This window comes from Chelonoidis abingdonii, chromosome 1 (genome assembly GCF_003597395.2).
Source record: "Chelonoidis abingdonii isolate Lonesome George chromosome 1, CheloAbing_2.0, whole genome shotgun sequence".
NCBI classification, from domain to species: Eukaryota; Metazoa; Chordata; order Testudines; family Testudinidae; genus Chelonoidis; species Chelonoidis abingdonii.
In genome coordinates, this window is record NC_133769.1 from 232,432,548 (window position 1) to 232,450,563 (window position 18,016).

The window sequence follows — 18,016 nt, forward strand, 5'->3', positions numbered from 1 at the left end:
ATCGATTTAACGCTGTTAAAATCGATTTAACGGTGTAGTGTGGACCAGGCCTGAAACACCAGCATAAATCTGCAGTATTAGCACTGAAGTCAAAGACATATCTCTATCTACATAAGCATAATATTGCTTGTTGAGGGGTGGGATGGAGTCAAGGCTCCACCCACTCCCTTCCTCTACCCACGCATTTCTCATCCCACTGTGGAGGAAGAGGAATAGCAGTCTTGTGAAAACTGGCCTCTTCCATATTACTACCATTGCTAAGGGAGCAAGGAGATGCTGTTCATCCACTTACTCCCTTGCATGAGCATGTCGCTATGGTCAAGATTTTACCCTTAGTTGTTGTCAACTTCAGTGGTATTTGAGGAAAGAGTCTGGCCCTTAGAGTTTTACAATAGTGCAGTAAATCATTACACTTCCTTTGATTTCACTGAGCAGCTAAGTATTTGTCTTCGCTTGAAAACTGACCTCAGAGAAGTCATGTTAGCTAATTAAGATGTTAACCATGAATTTATAGGCCTTGTTGACAGGGACAAGTCACATTTAACATCCCTTTAGCTTGTTATGGGTAAGCCGTACTGGGCTTGCGATTTACTGATGGTCTGATAATAGGGTGTTAAGCACATCTGGTCCATGTGTACACTTACAGCAAAGTTCTGTTTAGAACATGTTGGTTAACCTGTCTCCTCAAAGTGTTCTAACTCTGCAAAGATAGACTCTCGGAACAGCAATGGTCACTAATAAATAAAACTACTGCTGGTTAATAACGAAATATATTCAATAGTGTACGCCCTGACAAGAAATGCACTTTGATAGATATTTGAAGCTGTTCATGATTCCATGGCATATGTCTCATGGAAAAGCATTTGACAAGTAAATTCCCTTGAGCACATGTCATATGGGATCTGACCCTAGAAAAGCAGATTCCTTCTGAGGCTCAGTATGGGGGCTCCTTTTCAAAGGAGTCATGTTTAATCTGAAGTGAGAATTGCTTAATGCTGACAAAGGACAACTTAGTCCCAGAAAAGTGATGTTAAAATAAAAGTCAGAATGCCTGCCAACAAAAGTGGAAAAGGTCTATGTTTAACTTTAAACAAAAGACAGACTCGCCTAAGTACTTTACCAGGGAAGGAGCATGGTATAGTGCAGTGTTTCTCAAACTGGGGTCGCCACTTGTGTAGGGAAAGCCCCTGGAGGGCCAGGCCGGTGTGTTTACCTACCCCGTCCGCAGGTCTGGCCGATCACGGCTCCCACCGGCTGCGGTTTGCTGCTCCAGCCCAATAGGAGCTGCTGGAAGCAGCGCGGGCCGAGGGACTTACTGGCCGCCGCTTCCAGCAGCCCCGTTTGGCCTGCAGTGGCGAACCGTGGCCAATGGGAGCCGCGATCAGCTAGACCTGCAGACAGGGCAGGTAAACAAACCGGCCCGGCCCACCCTACAGAAGCGGCGACCCCAGTTTGAGAAACACTAGTATAATGGCTAAAGCCCAGGCCTCAGAATAATGATGTGTTTCTTTTCCTGGCTATGCCATTGCATCCATAGAAACATCTGTATCCTCCCTCGCATGGGAGTTTCCTTGTCTGTAAGATGCAGATATTACTTCCCATCTTCACAGAAATGTTGTGGAGATTTGTCACTGAATGGAAAGCACTATAGAAGATTAGAACCAGATACTCTCCTCCGCTTTCCAAGATAGAGGGGATAAAAAGGGTCAAATACTGCCTAACCTGGCCGGTATGCATATGGCATATAAGGAGCCGAGCCAAGTGTCATCCACCCTTCCTCAATCCTTTAAGCATGTATTCAGGGCTTTATAGTTTCTGTGGAAATGACTGAGCAGTGCTGCAGACAATCAGTGGGGACAAACCTCCCAGTTCAAATTAGATGAAAACAGGCTAGCTTGCAAATGAATACTGGCTCAGGAGCTGCCATAGGCACAGATCACAAAGGGTCAAGTGCCCTTCCAGCAGCTGGCCCAGGAGGGGAGAGGAAGGGGTGGGGCCAGAGCTGGAAGGGAAGAAGCGGGGCCAGAGCCTCTCCTTTTCCAGCCAGGTTGCCTGGGATGCTGCCTGGTGCAGCACAGCAACCAACTGGGAGAGTGCCTGACTGCAGCCGCATTGGGCTGTCCCCTGCCCAGGCTCAGCTTCTGGGGAAAGTGGCGGAGCAAACTGGAGCCTCCCTGCACCTCCAGCATGCTCAGAGTTGGCTCCTGTCCCCAGAAGCTGAGCCTGGGTGGCGGGCAACCTGCTATTGCAGCCAGGTACTCTCCCAGGCAGCTGCTGCGCTGCACCCGGCAGCATCCAGCAGTGGCTCCGGGGCCTGCCTACCAGGAAGAGCAGCTGAACATGCCAGGGGGAGCGGGCACAACAGGAGAACAGAGTCCCACCACCCCAGGTAAGGGGTTGGGAGGAGTTAGGTGGGGAGATCACATGTCTTCCCATTTAGCTGATGCCCCTTTTGTGTCTCTCCCATGAGTCACCTATCCAGACAGCTAGTATTATTTTCTTTCTAAATTTAAAGGTCAGATATTTATGTTATAACAAACATGGCAACATTGCTTCACTTTAAGTTAGTGGAAATGCATGGAGGTTGCTATCTTGCAGAGATGTGAATCATGAAATAACTAGCCCATAGATAATTCAATCTGCCAAATGCTCACGATGGACAAACCACAAAAAGTTCAAATGTTTGCTTCACACAAGTATTCAGAAGATTTGGTATTTCTCCAAAGTTTATCCAAACATTTCTAAACCTCTGTTTTGGAACTCAAGCTGACATACTGTACTTGTGAAACTTTCTAAATGGACAATAGTATTTTGTTTCCTCTGAGAAGATGATGCCATATAGTATCTTTCACTGTATTATGGTACTTCCACATGAAACCAGAGCATGTACAAAAGCTAAACCAGACCAAAAAACTTTTACAACCTTTCCTTAAAACATCACAAATTGTTCTCATTGAGTTCCAGGCACAGATTGCTTAGGTTGTAAGCTTTTGGGGCAGAGACCATCTTTTTTGCTCTATATTTGTGCCTCGCTCAGTCCTGCTCATGACACTGGGGTCCACAATAAAATAATTAATAGGTCAATTTATTGTAAACACCCCACCCCACAACTAGTCTCTCAATAATGCTGGGGAAGGGGAAAAGACATGGAGGGAAAAGATAAAGACATGCTAACTGTGATGGTTTGGGGAAAATCTGTTCTTATACAACTTATGAATATGGTTTGATATTATGTTTATGTCCTGTAGGTTGTCTTCACAGTAGTTTTACATGACATTTATTGTGCTGAGGAAAGGAGTATTGGCACTGGGTGCCTGCCTCTGATTAGGATGGTTGTTAAGGACCATCGACAACTGATTAAACTTTGCCCTAGCAGAACAACACGGTAGCTGAAACCTAGTTAAAACCAGTTCTCTCCAGAGGAGAGGGAAGTTCAAAAAAGAACTAGATACATTCATGGAAGATAGGTCCATCAATAGCTATTAGCCAGGATGGGCAGGGATGGTGTCCCAGCCTCTGTTTGCCGGAAGCTGGGAATGAGTGACGGGATGGATCAATTGATGATTACCTGTTCTGTTCATTTCCTCTGGGGCACCTGGCATTGACCATTGTTGGAAGACAGGATAGTGGGCTAGATGGGCCTTTGCTATGATCCAATATGGCCGTTCTTAAGTGGAAAAAATCCCCAAAAGTGGAAGGGAGAGGGAGAGTTGTTAATGTAGGCCTTTAAAAACACAGATGCTAAGAAGTTCAGAGAGAGGAACAAAGGGGCATGCTTCCTGAGCAAGAGGGAACTGTTTGACTGCAGCGGCAGCCAAAGCTAAAGGAGGGTGGCTGTAGGCATCAGAGAGAAGACTCCATGAGCCAGAAGAGTGAAGGCCAGGGAGAGGGTACCTGGAACCCTGAAAAGACACTGAAAAATCCTACTGAATGCTCAGGATTGATGAGGAAACTGAGGCAGGGAATTGTATACAGACATTTCTGATTTTGCATGGGTCTGTGTATCTCTTGTGTTATCTAAAGTAAATAGTGAATGGTTTAGAAATCCCGCTGCAATGTCTGTCTGATTTGCTTCCACTATGTCCCTGAAGGGACAAACTGTAAAATAGAATACCCAATGAGGGTGGAGCTCTGGGAGGGATGTGCTTAAATCACTTAGAAGACTTGTAGCGTTCAGCACTAATCTCGAGGCCTGGGCAGCTAGACTGTGTGATGCCCTTCCCTCAAAATGGTACCAGACGGAGTCCGTGCTTGGTAAACCTGCCCAAGGTCCAGGCCACAGACAATAACTGGAGCCTACTCAGTCCTTCAAGAGCCTAAAAGCACACAGATCCAAGCACAATAGTCTGGTGAGGATTCGGCAGCAGAAACTGAACCAGGGTTGTGACGTTAACCCCTTAAAAGTTCTTAATCCGTTTTATACATTTTACTCTTGTAAGATGGCAAACACCTTACACATAAGCCTTCAAATAGCACATTTCTAATCTCTCTCAACCCCCAAACTGCTGCTCTTTCCAATAGCAGTTGTATTTTTTGCCTGCATGGCAGGATGCTGTTTATATATTCTCTTCTCATTTTTCTCCGCGAGGCTTGAGATCAGCTATAGAGATATTGAAGTACATGTAGAATTGAATCAAAAGTTATATTATCACTAAAAGTGGCCTGTCATGCAAGCTGCTGCTGAATGGTTCAGAGAAGTGGGTGAGGTGTTTTATTTATTCCTTACATTTAGGTGACATATTTGAAAATTGAATGACAGCCCAACACTGACATCTCCTCACTTTCAGACAAAGGCCGTGACATGGGCCCAATCCACCTATAACTCTGAAGAGGGAGGTACCTTTCTATAAATGCGATGTTACAGCATGCTGGTGTGCTGCGACCAGAGCCTGTCATGGGGATCAGTATTGTCTCACTGTTTCTTTGTACTGTATCTGTATCCACCTGTCCCTTGTCTCATGCTTAGCATGTAAGCTTTATGGGGCAAGGACCATCTTTTTGTCCTGTGTTTGTACAGCATCTAACACAAAGGGGTCTTGGTCCATGACTAGGACTGGTAGGCATTACAATAATGCAAATTAATAATACAATTTATACTTATTGGCTGTATTGGGGTTTGTGTTTTTTTGCTTGTTCAACTTAGGCTAAACACTTTTACTATATGTCTTGTCTCGAATTTTTATATTAATTTAAAATAAATTCTCAATGTAACTCTGATATATTAAATGCATTTTCATTTGCATGCCAATCTGAAAGCCGCATTTGCCCTAAAACTTATACTGCATAATAATGCACAAGGACTATTGTGAGAACAAGCTCACCCGTTAGTATGGTGATGTTTAAAGAATGAAAAGCTTCTAAGGTCCCTTCTATAGGTGTCATTCAGTTTTGAAATCAAACAACTTGCTCACATTGATGTACAAACACAGTGCAGGGTTCTGTATTCACAAGTTCTATACCATTCATACATGGTTATCTATCTTGTTAATAAGCACATCTTTTAAAAAAGTGAGTAACTGAAATGTGACCAAATGAAAAATTTTCAGGAAAGGAAATCTTCAGAGGTTATGAACTGTTTTGACTTTTAGCTAACTAATCTGGCAGAGAGTATATGGAACAATTTCTCCCCTTCAATGAGCCCTCCGGAAGCTTAAAAATGAAAATTGTTTCAGAACTGCTTTTTCCCTTCCAGTGCTTGCAGACACTGGTTTGTTATTTTGGGGTTGCTCATGAGTGCTGAGCTGCTGGCACTCATGTTTCCTTAAAGAAATAGGACAATTGAAACTATTCTTGAACAGAAAAATTAAAAAGAAATGGATACAAAAATGTAATGGCTTTTGCCACAGAAGTAAGTAAAAGTATGTCAAATTTGGGGCCCAATCCTTTTTGAAAATGTGCCTTTACTATATGATTCAACATTTATAGGATTTCCATAATATTTTCTAAAAATGAACTGGATTAGTTTAAAAAAATCATTTGGTTATTTAGTTCATGATTATCAAACATAGGCATGCAAAATTCCATATGAAAAAATTCTGAGTTTGCATGTGCAACTCCCACAAATACACAGATGGCACAGCTAATTTGACATGTGAACCAACATCTAATTTGCATGGAACTTAGGCATGCTGTTGAAGCTAAATTAGGTTCCTCTTTCACAGCCCTCTGTTCACTGTTCTCCCTCTGCTAGTCACTCATTTCTCTTAACCAATCACTGGACAACAATCAGCAGAAGCTAAAAAAAAAACAAAAAAAACCCAGAACATGCATGGCAAGCAATGAATTCAATGGCATCAACTGGCTCTTATTTTCTTTTGCTACTTGCCTGAACACCCTTGACATCCATCTGGTATTTTTCAAGCACATGCCCCATCTCAGTGCCGGCTGTACAGGAAGCAGACTGTTCCATATCCATGAAGATGTCAAGATATATGAGTTTGGGAAAGAGCCTGTCTCCTACACTGCGCTACCCTAAGGACTCAGGAGGACAGTGCCGGGAATATTCTACGTGTAGAATCTCGTGCAGATTTTTACCTCCCCATCCCAAACGTGTCTTTCCACAGGTTTTCTGTCAGAGCAGATGGTGTAGCCACTAAACAGTAGGTTACAATATGAAGATAGGGGAGATTTTTTTCCATTGCACAGCTGTTATTAAATATGTTTATTTCATGTTTAAAGATAATTGTCAGACAGTCAAATAATGCAATTAACAGTACTACTCACACAATGCTTATAATTCTCTCTAGTTTATTTTGGGACATCTCAGGTTTCAGAACTAATATAAATGAGCTCTTGTTTCATTAATGTGAGACTGTTTGACACTAACAGATGATATTGTGTCACACACATGTTTTGAGGTTCTCAGCAACTAAATGACAAACAGATAAGCACAGTAATCTTAGGTGTTCTGAACAGGTGACCTGAACAGAACAAATTCTTCTATCTGGAAGGGACCACCAGTAAAGGCCCAACAGAAATTCCCATTTGATTTTTGTTTTTCCTTTAGAAAACAATATCTATGTGTCATCGTGTTAGTTATAGCACGGTATGTATGGGCTTCACATAATGATACAGCTGTATTACTATCCCTGCCTTATGTTAAAATAATTTCCCACTATAGATTTGTGAGATTTTGTTTCAGGAAACATACTGAGGGATTTCATATTTCTATGGTTCCTTGAGAAAAGAAAGTTGCAACAGAACAGCTGGGGTGAAAATCTCAAACACATCTAAGCTGCACAGAAGGCTATATTGAAAAATTTTCAAGAGAACTGTTTTCAACTGGAAAACGCAGTTTCATCAGAGTCAAAACATTTCTCAGGAAATGTCAGTTACAATGAAATTTTTGATGGGAAAGTGTCAGAACAAAATGTTCCTGCTTTTTGTTTCATTTTGATAGTGTCAAAACATTTTGTTTCAATAAGGTAAGAACAGTTTGTTTTGACTATCATTTTAGTTCATTTAGACTCTTAGATATAAATATTTTAAAAGTATGTATTGTAAATCTCATTGACTTTTGAATTTAAATTTGTCACCTTCTGTATGTGGAAAATTCTTATGTTGACTGTTTTCTGGCATTTCCCCCCTCCCCTCAGAAGGAAAAGTACATTTTGCTAAGGTGAATATATGGGTCAGTGGCTCAGTTTGTTCTAAAAGCAGAGCTGGGTGAATGGTGGAGTTTGGTGGCTGTTAGGTGCACACACAAGTTGTTATGCTGGACTAGTTGGACCACTGGTCTGATATTTGGTATGAGAAATTCTGTGTTCTTGGACATGCTGAGATACCCACAGGAGGAAGTATCTTGGGGCTCTTTTGTGTTGCTGTTGGTTGATGGTGCTCTCCGGAAGCATTATGAAAGCAGTTGAGTGTATTTTAAGAGACTGAAATGAGGATTTTGTATTATGCTACACTCTTTTTCTGATCCACATAGCTTGTGAGAACACAGAAGTCCAGCTGATGCCTGTGTCTGACGTGATAAATGCCCCTTCTATTCTGCTTGTGCTAGGGGGCACTTTTCCATTTGTTTACTGCAGCTTTCTTTCCTCACTTCAGCTTGGTAAGTTTGCAGAAATGTGGTGATGGACACAGAGTTTCATCTGTGGTGAAAGCTTCCTCTTGGAAGCACACTGTTGATTGATTAGTGTGCTGGAAAGACTCCTGATTACACACTGACTGCCAAATCAAGGATCATGCTGCATTTAACCTTTAGGCTGCTGGCGTTTTTGTATTTAACCGATAATTCAATCTGTGATGTAGGGAAAGAATACCCTTAGACATGAGCCTAAGTGTTTTAAGATTTCTTGCTCCAGTGTCTGACTCTTTTGAGAGGATCAAGTTTCTGACTAATGTAACTCTCTTTATTTTCCTCATGTTCTTTGTTCTTTTAATTCTCTCTTTTCATTCATGCTTAAGACCATTCTCAATGCCAACTAAATAGAAATGCACAGAAGGAAAAGGATATACTGAAACAATCGGCCTGATTCACCGCTGCCTTGCCCTTGTGTGGTCAAACACTTGGGCTGGGCAAAATGGATGTAAAAAGCTGCTACTCTGTCTAAGTACATTTGACACCCATTTTGCCTGGCAGAAATGTAAGTGACTACACAAGGTGCAAGGCAATGGCCAATCAGGCCCAGAGGCTCTTACAGAGAAACCCTTAAAGTGCATTTTCTCCTCCATCCTGATTTTTTTAGGTCGGTGAGAAAGGCAGGAGGTGGGACCAGGGAAAGCAAAACAGGGATTCCCCCAAGTTTGGATTCACCGAAGAACAACTCCGAAGTGCTGACATTGGCCACAAGGTCACCCTCGGTGCTAAGCCTTAAAGAAGAATCACATGGCACATCAGATTGACCAATTAGTGCTGCTCATGCATTCTCTATTCTGACTTTCATTTTCCTCTGTGGATTTTACATCATGGTGTAGGGGGAACATGCCACTTAGTGAGACTCTCACTTCAGCCCCACACCCTTTCCCTACCCAACCCAGAAGATATTATGTGGAGGTGATTTGAAGCAGCCCCATACTGGCGAGTAGGGGCAGAGAGGGGGAATCTGCAGAGCTGTCATCCCCTCTACTGGCTCCCAGGACTTTAACTAAACCTTTGGGTCCCCTTTACTCTGCAGCTGAGCGGACACATCATCTAATCTGATTTAAAAAATGAATGTCATCTGTTTTTTCAGACTCAGTGAGGTGAGGCAACGGCAAGACCTACAGTTATTTCACTAAGGGACACCTATATTGATCTAATTGATCACTCTACCCTACTTACTACATCTGTTCCAGACGCTTTTCATCTACCATCCTCAAATCTCCAAAAGCACCAAATGAAAACAACAACCCAAAGAAAAACACAACAAAAACACTGACTTTGCATTAGTAAGTCAGCTTGGATCAGATCCAACTCTCCAAAGAGAGAGGCAATCTTGCTCTGCCTGTATGACAGCTCTACGATTCTGCTGCCTCATTGCATTCCAGCTGGAAAAGGCATAATTCTTAACCCACAACAGAACGCTAGCCACACCTAGCACAGCATTAAACATATTGTCATGATATGATAGGTATCACCAGGCGGCACCGTTACCTTCAAGTTCTATTTCTTGGGAAGACATGTTGTGAGGTGTTCTTTGTTTATACATTGTTCTGTGAGGAAACACTGGTCTTTTAGAGAAAGGTGTAGGGCAGGACAGTTTGATCTCTGCTTGAGTCTCTTCTTGGAGTCAATTAGTGCTGTCTAGGAACTAGACATTCGTGTTGAGCTCAGATTACCGAAAGAAGGGATTGCTCTGAATGCAGTTTGCCCGTTTCTGTTCTAGGACTGGCAGTAGGGATGTGTGCATAAATAAAACAAGTCACACTTAGACTATACCCAGGGTGTGTGCAGGAATAAAAACTGACTGCTTTCGGAGTGGCATGTTCTGTGCCTCCGCCAAGGCCCTGGGGTTAGAGGAGCTCAGGCTTCCTGCACGGCCCTGAGGGTCCAGGAGCTCTATAACCCTGCCGCGGCCCAGGGGGAGTTCTGTGTTCCCATCGATTATTGGGAGGGCCCGTGCCCCTGCTTGCCCCCCTCCTTGTGCATGCCCCTCACTAAACCAGATTTGTGTAATTGATTTTTCCTCCATTGGAAAGCTGGCCTGAAAGGCCCCTGTCATAGGTTTCACCCCCACTCTGAACTTTAGAGTACAGATGTGGGGACCTGCTTGAGAACCACTAAGCTTAATTACCAGCTTAGATCTGGTTGCTGCCACCACCAAAGTCATTTAAAACAGCTGTTTATGAGTCATTTGAGAAACACTGTCTTCCTCCCCAAAAATCTCTCCCTCCCAAGTATTGTAACCCTTCCCTGGGTAACCTTGAGAGACTTTTCCACCAATTTCCTGGTGAACACTGATCCAAACCCCTTGGATCTTAAAACAAGGAAAAAGTCAATCAAGTTCTTAAAAAGAAGACTTTTAATTAAGTAAAATGTGTAAAAGAAATACCTCTGAAAGATTAGCATACAAGCTACTCTTACAGATAACAGACTCAAAACACAGAGGATGTTCCCCTGGGCAAAACCTTGTACACAAAAGAAAACCCAATTTGATTATCCCTCTAATGCAAAAAGATAAAATCACAAAAGGAAATAAACATAAGCTAATTCATTCCTTCTCTAATATTCACTACCCTGGTTGATCCCTTGATCTTTTTCACTCCAGCACAGAACTTAGTGGACTGACTGAACAAAGGACTCTTCCCTCCTTCCTGGGTGAAACATTTTGTCCACCCATTGGTTCCTTTGATCAGGTGTCAGCTAGGCTAGGTGAACTTCTTAACCTTTTACTGTTTGTTTATGACAGCCCCAAACGACTGCTAACATGCAGAGGAGAAATGCAAGTGTCATAATAGGACATGACTGTCAGAAGAAGGGGTAACAATATGATACAATCTAACAAACTAAACCCTTTATCTGCTTGCCTAAGACAAGTACAAGAACCTCAGATAACCAGAGATAAACTGGTCCTAACACTTCCCTTATAGAACTGGTCTAAAAAACAACAAAATCCATCTCTTCCTAGGAATAGGGCACCAGTGTCAGACTGTTCTTTCTATGTTGAAATACACCAGAGGTAATAAGATAGTATGCCAATGAGGCTATATATACCAAGGAACAGAGATCCTTTGTTTGAGGCAACAACATTTCTGAATTTGCCATGGCAGGTATGTGATTATATAGGAAAATAATTGTATTCGAAAATCTCGGAGTATCTTTCTACAGGTTCTCCTAAGCGTTAAGGACCCTTTACTCTAATACCAATGTGGTAGATTATAATTACTGCCACACAATGAGGAAGCTACTCATCAATTTGTATGAGTATCAGGTATTTTCCAGGCAGACGGAGCAGGAGATGAACTAGACTGCCTTACCAGCTATTTTAAGTTGTTCTCCTAGTTCAAATACCAGGTGTTGTGAATAGTGTTGCAAAAACAGTGTACATACATTCCCTTTCCATTTGTTTGTCTTGCATTTGTTTATTTTACATACCCCTCATGATTTTACAGTTTCTGGTGTACTTAAATGGAGCTACAATAGGAACTATTCTGACAACAATTTGCAGATTCCATTTTAACATTTACTGTGCCAATAACATGCACCTAAGGAATTACTGCAAAATAACGGAACTAACTTTCATGAGTCCTTAAGGTTGCAGTTCATTGATTTCCACAGTGTGCTTTATGTTGGCTGCAGCACTGGTAGTGATTTTCCATTGTGTTAACCTTATGATTCAGCGTGGCACATGTTACACAACCGATCTTTACGCTGCTAAATGAGGTGGCTTTGTATTTTCAAATGTTCTGCATAATGCTGCTGGATTAACTGGTGTAGCAGGTGTGGGTAGAGTGAATATTTGAGGGGAAGAAAAACAGTTAGGTCTTCTTTAGCACAAAATTGCTTTCTGCTACCTGCTTCTCCATTCCCACCTCACCTCCTTGTCTACAGCTAAAACAAAGGTACAGTTAAAAAGGGTCTTGGAATGAAATGATTTTTAAGAGGTTTCAGTTACAAAACATGGATTACAATATAGATAACAAAATATGCTTAACACTTTGTACAGTTATTTATTCCTAAGCCAGGGATCGGCAACCTTGGGCACATGGCTCACCAGGGTAAGCCCCCTGGCGGGTTGGGATGGTTTGTTTACCTGCCGTGTCCACAGGTTCAGCCAATCACGGCTCCCACTGGCCACAGTTCGCCGCTCCAGGCCAGTGGGGGCTGCGGGAAGCAGCCTGGGCTGAGGGCTGCGGACACAGCAAGTAAGTAAACCGGCCCAGCCTGCCCGGGGGCTTACCCTGGTGAGCTGTGTGCCAAAGGTTGCCAATTCCTGACCTAAGCAGAGCAAGTGTGATTTAAAACACTACCTCTCACACCTACTTTGTACAGGTGGAAGTGACAGCACAAGGTGCAAGGTAGGGTTGGATCAGGCCCATTATGTCAAAACAACACCTTTAACAGCAAAAGGTCTTTGGCAAGGTTCCATGCTGTATATTTTAGTGAACAAAAACTATATTTAGTGACAGTAGGGCTGCAGGACACCTCACCCACCCAAAACCTTAAAGACAAGATGTTAAGGGAAGAGTCATGTTCATTTCTCCCCAGGTCCATATTGCCTACAGCACTGTCGAGAAACACACTCACTGCTCTATATGCCTCTCACTTCCATCTCCAACAACAATAAATACCCCAACTTCAAACTTGTACTGAAGGATTTGTACTATGCAGGGACTGATATGCTTTTATGTAAATTTGGCAATCAGATGTGACCTTTTATAATTCAGGAAACTATTTTGCCTTACAATTTTTTTTAAGAGACAAATCTGAGGAACTGTTCCAGATTGGGGTCTCATTAGAGGAGGTTTTGGAACAAATTGATAAAATAAACAGCAAGACGTGAATAGGACCAGATGTTATTCACCCAAGAGTTCCGAAGGAACTCAAATGTGAAATTGCAGAACTACTAACTGTCATTTGTAACCTATCATTTAAATCAACTTCTGTACCAAATGACTGGAGAATAGTTAATGTGACACAAATTTTTAAAAAGGTCTTCAGAGGTGACCCCAGCAATTGCAAGCTGGTAAGCCTGACTTCAGTACCAGGCAAACTGGTTGAAACTATAGTAAAGAACAAAATTGTCAGACATATAGATGGCAATGATTTGTTGGGGAAGAGTCAACATGGTTTTTGTAAAGGGAAATCATGCCTCACCAATCTACTAGAATTCTTTGAGGGGGTCAGCAAGCATATGGACAAGGGGGATTCAGTGGATATAGTGTTCTTAGATTTTCAGAAAGCCTTGTACAAGATCCCTAGTCAAAGGCTCTTAAGCAAAATAAGCTGTCATGGGAGGGAAGGTCCTCTCGTGAACTGATAACCAGTTAAAAGATAGGAAACAAAGGCTAGGAATAAATGACCAGTTTTCAGAATGGAGAGAGGTAAATAGTGGTGTCCCCCAGGAGGGGTCTGTTCTGAGACCTGTCCTATTCAACATAGTCATAAATGATCTGGAAAAAGGGGTAAACAGTGAGGTGGCAAAATCTGCAGATGATACAAAACTATTCAAGATAATTCAGTCCCAAGCAGACTGCAAAGAACTACAAAAGCATCTCTCAAAACTGGGTGACTGGGCAACAAAATGGAACAAAAGATTAAATTCAATTGTTGATATATGCAAAGTAGTGCACATTAGAAAACATAATCCCAACTATACATATAAAATGATGGAGTCTAAATTAGCAATTACCACTCAAGAAAAAGATCTTGAAGTCATCGTGGATAGTTCTCTGAAAACATCCACTCAATGTGCAGTTGCAGTCAAAAAAGTGAACAGAATGTTGTGAATCATTAGGAAAGGGATAAATAAGACAGAAAATACCATACTGATGCTATATAAATCCATGGTACGCCCACATCTTGAATACTGCATGCAGATGTCATCGACCCATCTCAAAAAAGATATATTGGAATTGGCAAAGGTTCAGAAAAGGGCAACAAAAATGATTAGGGATATGGAATGGCTACCATATGAGGAGAGATTAATAAGACTGGAAATTTTCAGCTTGGAAAAGAGATGATTAAGAGGGGATATGAAAGAGGTCTATAAAATCATGACTGGTGTAGAGAAAGTAAATAAGGAAGTGTTATTTACTCTCTCATAACATAAGAACTAGAGGTTACCATATTAAATTAATATGCAGCAGGTTTAAAACAAAAAAAGGAAGTATTTTTTCATACAACACACAGTCAGTCTGTGGAACTCCTTGCCAGGGGATGTTGTGAAGGTCAAGACTATAACAGGGTTCAAAAAAGAGCTAGATAAATTCATGGAAGATAGCCATTGATGGACCTGTTAATCAGCATGGTGTCCCAAGCCTCCGTTTGCCAGAATCTGGGAATGGGCAATAGGGAATGAATCACTTGATGATTACCTGTTCTGTTCATTCCCTCTGGGGCACCTGGTATTGGCCACTGTCGGAAGACAGGATACTGGGCTAGATGGACCTTTGGTCTGACCCAGTATGGCCATTCTATGTTCCTGTGCAATTGTCATGGCTATCATTGTTCAGTTTGCATTAAAAGTGAGCTTTGAACTCCTCATCACCTCTCTTTTAGCTGAAGACGCTTTGCCTCCAGGTTCCAAGGGCATTTGGTGATGGCTTCTCATTTTTTACCTTCCCCTGCAAATGATGGATAATATTAGTCCTATAGGAAATTCATTGTCAAATTACAATTTGGAAGGTTTGCCTTGGCATTTTTTGTTATGGCTAGGAAGTTATAAAATGCTCTATTGGAAACCACTCCTTATGTATAACTGGTATTCTAGGAACTGGCACGAGGAGAAACAGTGTGGCCAAAGGCAGGTCCCAAAATGTTTCTAATTTCTTGCAAAAGGAATACAAAGCGAGACTACTGGGTGTAGGGGAGAGAATCACCAAAGGGGGTGGCAATGAAACCACCAGGAAAAATTCAAATAGGACTCAAAGCTTCTATTTTATGTTTGTTTTTTGTCATTTCAATTAGAGTTTTACAAAATAAAAGCAAAATCATTTTCAGTACTGCACATCTCATCTGTGTGAAGTTACTATGACTACATATAAAAGCATAGCGAAATGGCCAATTGTCTACATTATTAGCTATTTCCATGTAATCACGTGATTTACATGTGAAGTACCTGCAATTATTCACCCAAATTAGGCATGGAGTTGCATACACAGACATGCACATGCGTACACCTTTAAATATTAGCTCCTTAAAGGCAATTCAGAACAGACAAGACATCAGTTTTTTAGAGTTTCATCTGAAAGAACTCCATCTCTTACCCGCTACACACAGAATAAACAACATGGAACTCCATTTATCTTCATGGAAAGATGAATGACTGAGCCAGCCCTGGATCTGAGTTGTAAGTTTAAGATAGTCTAGTAACACCAAACCTGAAAAATAATGTCCTCCCTTGTGAAATTCAATATTGTAGAATGCTGAGTCACTGGAGATGTTATTGGTTCACTGGAGATGTTGTTAAGACTGCATTCTGTTTTTTCTGAAAGTGCAAGCAATTCTGCATAAGTTTATGTGTTATTACAGTATAGTCTTCTAAAAACAATTCCAGGTACTCAGCTTAATATCTATCCATATGTAATAATAACGATTAGGCCAGGTAAAATAGGAAGTCAGTTATAACCTCTGAGACAAGTCTTTGGGTACGTCTACACTGCACGATTATTTCGAATTAGCTTAAACCGATATTACAAAACAGATCTAATAAAATCGGTTTAGCGCGTCCACAGTGGGATCCCGAAATCGATTGTTTGCGTCCATGGTCCAAAGCTACCATCGATTTCAGGAGCGGTGCACTGTGGGTAGCTGTTCCTCAGCTATCCCATAGTTCCCACTTCCGTGTTGAGAGCACAGTGCCTGATGGGGCAGAAAACACTGCCCCGGGTGGTGCTGGGTACAGCCTCACCCCTCCCTTTGTGAAGGCAGCAGACAACCCTTTGGCGCCTTTTTCGCGGAGTGCATTGAGCAAACGCCATAGCACAGCAATCTTTCCCTTTTTTTTTTCACGTGGTGGTGGGGGGAAATAAACTGAGGAGCTGTTCCCTGAACCACGCCAGACACTGTGTTTGAACCTACAGACATTGGGAGCTCAGCCAAGAATGCAAATAATTTTCAGAGACTGCTGTGGACTGTGGGATAGCTGGAGTCCTCAGTACCCCCTCCCTCCCTTCATGAGCGTCCATTTGAGTCTCTGGCTTCCCGTTACGCTTGTCACACAGCGCTGTGTATCCTGGAGTTTTTTATTCAAACGCTTTGGCATTTCGTGTTCTGTAACGGAGCTGGATACAACAGATTTGTCTCCCCATACAGCGATCAGACCTAGTATCTCCCGTACGGTCTATGCTGGAGCTCTTTTTCGATTTCAAACTGCATCGCCAGCCGTGCTGATCAGAGCTCCACGCTGGGCAAGCAGGAAATGTAATTCAAAAGTTCGCGGGGCTTTTCCTGTTTACCTGCCCGCTGCATCCGAGTTCAGATTGCTGTCCAGAGCGGTCAGTGCTGCACTCTGGGATGCCGCCCGGAGGCCAATAACGTCGATTTCCGTCCACACGAACCCTAATCCGAGTTATCACTATCGAATTTAGCGCTACTCCTCTCGTTTGGGAGGAGTTCCGAAATCGATTTAAGGAGCCGTTTAACTCGATATTAATGACGACGTCGTGTGAACGGATACAGCGTTAAATCGGTATATCGGCCATTAAACCGATTTAAAGTCGCAGTGTAGACCTGGCCTTTGACTACATACTGTATCATTTTCTTTACTTTTTTTAAAACAGCTGTACTGAGTTGAGGTTTGAAAAACCCCAATCAAAGGCAAAGCTTATTCATTTTGGTATAATACCACTGTGTTAAAGATTAAAGAAGAGACAAAACAAAATCACTTTTCATGCACAGCAGAGGACCAGCAGGTGTTACCATGGAAACAAAATCAGTCCATATCTGCTTCATCACTGCGTGGGCTTCTAAAAGACAGCCTCTCGCCTCACACTTGACAACTTTTGGGGCAAATTGCTCTCATGGGTAAAGGAGCAACTCCTGCTAGGTTACATTGATCCATATCTGGAATGGCCTGGCCATTCCTGGCAGCTCTCGAGCCTTAGGCAACAGTGATATTGCAATTTTACCAGCTGAAAGGGAAAAAGTGAACAAAAGTGACAGGAGGGAGAGACTTCCCCAGCAGACTTCTGAAAGGAATGACCTGGGGGTGAGTACTGCCTTTTATTCAAGGCACACCTGCAGGATAGGTCAGAAAACACACATCAGTTTCTCTTACCACCATGGAACTGATTTGAACTTAATGGCAGTAGAAAGTATTTATGTGCCCTGCATACAGGCATTTGCAAGTCCCATTGCTGTGTTCATTGTTAAAGCTACTCAACTGCTTTTTTGTTGAGCCATCTGCTTCTGGTATCAAGAATAGATCAGAGGAAAAAAGTCAACTATTCTCATCGTCAGAACACAGTCTAATCCTAAGCCACTCTTCCACGCCTCAAGCCACCACACGCACCCTCCTGTTTCAGAGTAACTTTCCGCCGTGTATCTGACGGGAGCTAGGAGAGTACAATTGGTTTTAATGACATTTTAACATCATGAGACAGATGTACACTCTGGTGTTTGTCCAGGTACAGTAAGCCTGATCCATGCTGGTTTTGAGTTTGTTTGATGTGAATTTTACCCAGCAGTGTCTTAGCAAAATCTCCTGGGCTGTCATGATCAATAAACAAATGGGAATGACACCAAGTGAAATACAAAACAAAAGGGTTAGCTAAGAGGATGCAGCCTGAATACAAAACCATCCAAATATTCCTCTATGAGCAATTTGGACATTGTTTTAAGTTCATCATCTTTCATTAGAGACCTTTTTGGGTAAGTGTGAAGGGGGCACTCACTTCTTGAGCGCCTCCCAGTGGTTGAGTGTGCTGC